Here is a 6000-nt window from a genome sequence, read left to right on the forward strand (position 1 = left end):
AGGAGCACCCAGGTTCAACTCTGGTCTTAGACACTTAATAATTACTTAACTGTGTAACCTTGGGCAAATCATTTAACCCAATTGCCTTGAAAATACAAAGCAAAACTTAACAAAAAAAAATCCAATGTAATCAGATTAGGGCAGCAGAATATTGGAGAAAAATTATAAAGGTCTCATATTTGAAATATATATATATATATATATATATATATATATATATATATATAGACACTTTGTCACATTTATAAGGATATGAGTCATTCTCCAATTTATAAATGAACAAATATATAAACAAGCAGTTTTCAATGAAGATCAAAACTAAATATTATGATATGAAAATGTGGTTCAAATTATTATCAGATTTGCTAAATTGATAGAAAGAGGAAATGGCCATTGTTGAATACAACATAGAAAAATTTAGAGTCTAATATGAAATATTATTTTTCCAAAGTGATTGGAGGAAAAAGAAAAAAAAAACTTATCTTTTAAAAATTTTTATAGTAGTTCTCTTTTTTGTTGACAATCAAATTAAGGGGATGTCTATTAACTAGGAAAGAGAGTTTTTAAAAGTTGTGGTTGCCAATTGTGATGTAATACTACCGTGCTGGAGGAAATGATGAAGGGATTAATTTTAGGGAAAAAATGAAAAGACTCCAATGAAATGATAAAAAAATGAAATAAAAGAACCAAGAGAACCAAAAATCAACAATATTATTCAAAGATTATTTGTGAATAACTAAGTTATTCTGACTACTATTATGAAGGACTTCTGAGGGAAGATTCTATACACTTCCAGAGAAAGAATTGATTAAAAAAGAAGTAAGCAAGGCGTGATTTTACATAAGTCTATAAAACTGTGCCAAATGATGGTCACTCCTATTGCAGGTTAGGGAAGGAGGGAAGGAGTCAGTCCAAAGCATAAAATGCAACAAAAATAAATTATTCTAATTAAAAAATATGCAGGCAGTAAGTCAATAAGCTGAAATAATTGAGTTCAAATGCATCTATAAATTTAAGGATGAAGAGGTCCCAAGTACACTTTTAGGAGGAGGAGGAGAAAAATAACCTTCTGAGGGGAAATCTTAAACTGAAATTAGAAATCTGATCGGAAGAAAAAGAAAATTAAATTAATATATCCTTTCATTATCTCTAACATTGAAGAATTAATTATTGTTAATATTTTTATATCACTATTTATAATAACACTTGAATCTCTCCTCTTTCTTTTCTTCTATATAGAGAAATGGTGCTACTCTATTGTCCTCTTAGCAATTTTTCTATTCTTTTCATAAATATATAAATATAAATGAACATCTGCATGAAGTTGCAGTCATTAGGAATAATTTTAACTTTCCCTTAATGATGTGTCATCTAGAACATTCTCTGCCTTTGCAAATCCAATAAAAGAAGTCCAGAAGTTGATTTTGGCCATTATGACTCAGGGTTAAAGCTATATGAAAAATATTCTAAATAACTTCTGAGAAATAAATATTGATAAATATTGATCACTCAAGAGAGAGAGAGAGACTTAGAACCAGTGTGCATATAATAAGTTTAAGGAGTTAATCTCTCTTCTCTGGTAGTTTTCTAGTGAGGAAGTTGATTTAATCTGCCTAGCAAGTGTTGTGAGAATGAAAAGAGGAAGTCAGTCCATATTCTTTGCATTTATTCTTTATTAATTATACACACACACACACACACACACACACACACACACACACACACACATATATATATATATATGTATGTATCTTGAGATGAGAGTAATAAGGTGATTATTATATCATTATGTTTGGCACATCTGTCTGAAAGGTCAACCCAGTTACACAAGTTGGTGGCTGTCTTTGGGAGTGGTAGAAGCCAGGAAATATTGTCAAAGAGAAATGGAAAGACAGTCTTCCAGGAAAGGATAAATAAAATAAAGCATCATTACAACCATCAAGAATAGGGGGTGAAGACTATAAGAAGTGGAAAGAACATTGACCTTAAAGTCAAAAGATTTGGGCTAAATATTTGCTTTTGTTATTTACTATGGGCAAATGACTTTGTCTCTTTAACATTTTAACATTAGTTTTTTCACCTGTAAAAATAATATTAAGATAGATAATAACATCACAGGATAGTTATGAGAAAAGCAATCTATATACTACTGCTTATATGAGAGCTACTATTTGATCCTTCAGTTCTTTCTTCACTCCCAACAGATTAATTATATCAAAATTACAACTTAAGCACCAGTTTTCTTTCTTTTTTTAAAATTTTTCTAAGGGAAATATTTCCCCCTTCCTCATTTGTGCTTAGTTATACAGAAACAAAGCAAGTCAATATTATAATTACAATTTTAGCATAATACCACATACTACCTTATGGAAAGATCATGACAATACTTTTTGACAATATTTTAAATATATTTATATTGTCTACATTAGAGATTTTTTGTATATTTTGTAAGAAGACAGGAATATAGATGGTGTAGCTGATAGAGTGCTGGTTCTGAAGTGAGGAAGACTCACCTTTGTGAGTTTAAATTCAACCTCAGTAAGTAGCTATGAATCCTTCAAAAAGTCACTAAATTCTGTTTGTCTCAGTTTCCTCATCTGTAAAATGAGTTGTGGAAAAAAATATCAAATGTTCTGTTATCTTTGCTGAGAAAACCCGAAATAGAGTCACTAAGAGTCAGAAACAGAACAACAGTAATTATATGATTATATGTGCAGATCTGGAGGCATTCATGAAGTAGTGACTATGTGCAAGGAAGTATTGAATATTGACAATTGAAATTACAATGAAAAATATATAATTCCTGCATTCATAGATATCCAATTCATGTTTCCAATTTTTGCTTTTCTTTATGACTCCAAATTCTTAAGCTTTTACAGATACCATTTATTTGAGGATGTCCTCCTAACTTGGAATATATCTAAATTTAAATCTCTTTCTATCAAGACTCTATTTCAACACTTTCCTATAACAGTAAAAAGACACCATCATTTTTCATAAGTAAAAATATGAAGTTGGCCTTTGTCATACACTGTTAGTATTACTTATTTTTAGTGATATAAGTCTTTTATGAATTGTTTTTGGTCTTACTATCACTACTCTACTTTAGGTTTCCATGATGTTACTTCTGTTATTTGCTTATTAACTTGGTTCTGTTCTATTTTATTTCTTTAATAGTAATTCATTTTAACTTCGATTCTTTAACAAAGGAGAGAGTAATAAGAAAATTGGGAAACAACACATAATTTTACAGTTATAATAAAATTGTAACTGAGAACTTAAAAAATATTAGCATCTGCCCAAGCTCTCTATCTCGCCCAAAATCACAAGGGTTGATTTTTTTCCTGTCTAAATCATAATTTGATTTTGGTGGTAGAGGAGAAAAGGAGTACAACTCTATCCTGGATCTGATTCTGAAAAATAAAAAGGAATTTGTAGAAATAAAGATAACTGGTAGCTTTCCACATTTAAAAATCCAGTTGTAGTTAAAAAAAAAAACTTTAGTAACCTTTAATAAAAAAAAATAAATAGAATCTTTCTTTAATGCAGAGAAAATCACCAATGAATCATTGACCAATAGTTGTGCTGGGGTGGGGAGAGGCATGTGGATCTAGTTGTATTTTTGAGTTAATGTTATCAAATAGTAAAAGAACAATTATTACCTATATTAAAACATCATCAAGAAAAAGATAATGTCATTTTGCGTGTCACCTTGTAAAAAACAAATATGACTGTTCGTAAAACCTAATCTGAGAAGTGATAAAGAGGAAAAAAGAAATATTGGGACCAATAAAACTAAGAAATATTCTTGATTAATGCAATAATAACTAAATGTCTACCTAAATATTTACAATGGCAAGGTAAGTTTTATTCAAGAATGTAAATATTCATCAATATTGGGAAAACAATAAAATAGTGATTTCAAAAAAAATGATGTTAAAAAGGATTGTAATCATAGGTAATACAATTATTTATATAAAATGAAGCATTTATATTAAAAAGTTAAAAAGTTTACTAATAAAGGATAATATCCTTATTATTAGCCATGTTTCTAAATAATCCAGACATAAATTTATCATGAAGAAAGAAACCTAAAATTTCTTAAAATGAAATCACTAATACAATATCACCAATATCAGTTGAATTATACTTTTTGTTAATTATTTTATTTTACTTTTCCTCAGGTGCATGTAGTGAAAAAACAAAAGTTTCAACATTTAATTTTAAAACTTTGAGTTCTAAATTTTCTCCCTTCTTCACACTCCAATCTTCCTCATTGAGAAAGCAAGTTATTTGAGATAGGTTAAAATATGTATTCATAAAAACATTACAATAGTCATGTTGTGGAAGCAAATATGCCCCACAAAAAAAGAAACTCCAAGAAACATAAAGTAAAAAAGTATGCTTCAATCTGTATTTAGACACAATCAACTCTGTTTTGGGACTGGATAACTTTTTTGTCATAAGTCCTTCAGAATTCTTTTAAGTCATAGCATTGTTGCGAAAAGGTTAGTTATTTAAACCTAATTTTGCTACATCAGTATTCTTTTTTATAAATTATATTTCCCATTGTATCTGTTCTTGAACTTTTTTATTCTTGAGCATCTTCTTTGTCATTTATTATATAATAATAGCATGCCATTTTAATCACAGATCACAATCTGTTTAACCATTCCTCAATTTGTAGGCCTAACCTGGATTTCCAGTTCCTTGCCATCAGAAAAGAGTTGCTATAAATATAATTATACAAAGATCTTTTTACTTCCTGTTTTTCAGAATATAAACTAATGAAAATAAACTAAATATAAAGTAATAAAATATATTCTTCTGGAATATAAACCTGGAAGTGGAATTTCTAGGGAAAATGGCAAACATAGTTTAATAGTTCTTTGAGCATAGTTCCAAATTGCTCTACAGAATAGTTGAATCCTTTCAAAACTCCTCCAACAATGCATTAATGTCTCATTTTTCCTACATCCCTTTCAATATTTGTCATTTTCTCTTTCTCTCCTACTAGCCAATTCAATAGGTATAAAGTAGCACCTCAGAATTGTTCCAACCTGCATTTCTCCTGTACTGTGAGGACATTTTTAAAAAATGATTTAAACAGCATTGATAACTTCTTCAGAAAACTGTTCATATAGTATGATCATTTTTCAATTGGGGAATGACTTATTTAAAAAATTGGGTCAGTTCTCTTTAAGAAATGAGATCTTTATCTGAGAAAGTTGCTTCAATATTTTTCCCATAGTTGCTAATGCAAACAGCATTTCATTCTGTCATATTCCCTCACACCCATTTATTCTATTCTTTCACCTATTTCCTCCAAAAAGCATTTTGTTTTTCACTACTCCTTCCTATTATCTTCTGTCCCTTCTATCTTACCTCTCCTCCCCAGCACCACAACCAGTCTGTCACTTTCCTCTTCTACTTTCATCTAGAGTAAGAAAGATTTGACATTCATCCAATTGAGTGTATGCTATTCCCTCTCTGAATCAGTTCCAATGAGAGCAATGCTCACTCACTACCCCCCCTGACCTTTCTCCTCTTCCAGTTCACTGCAAAAACTTTTGCCTATTTATATGAAACAATGTAACTCATTCTGCTTCCCCCTTTCCCTTTCCCACAATACATTCCTCTCACCCATTAACTCCATATTTTTAATATAGTATTCTTTCAAATTCAACTCCTACCTGTAGCTTTTCTATATAAGCTCCTAATAGATGAGGAAGATCACATGAGTTATGAGTATTTTCTTCCCATGCAGAAATATAAGCAGTTCAATATCATTAAATCCCTAATGATTTGCCTTTCCTGTTTACTTTTTTATCGATGTCTTGAGTCTTGTATTTGAGAAACAATTTTCTTTTCATTTCTGGCTGTTTCATCAGAAAAGTTTGAAAGTTCCTTATATCATTTCATATCCATCTTTTCCCCTAAAAGAGTATGTTCACTTTTACCAAATAGTTGATTCTTGATTGTAATGCAAGGTCTTTTGCT

The sequence above is a fragment of the Macrotis lagotis genome, chromosome 3 (assembly GCF_037893015.1).
Source record: "Macrotis lagotis isolate mMagLag1 chromosome 3, bilby.v1.9.chrom.fasta, whole genome shotgun sequence".
NCBI lineage: Eukaryota > Metazoa > Chordata > Mammalia > Peramelemorphia > Peramelidae > Macrotis > Macrotis lagotis.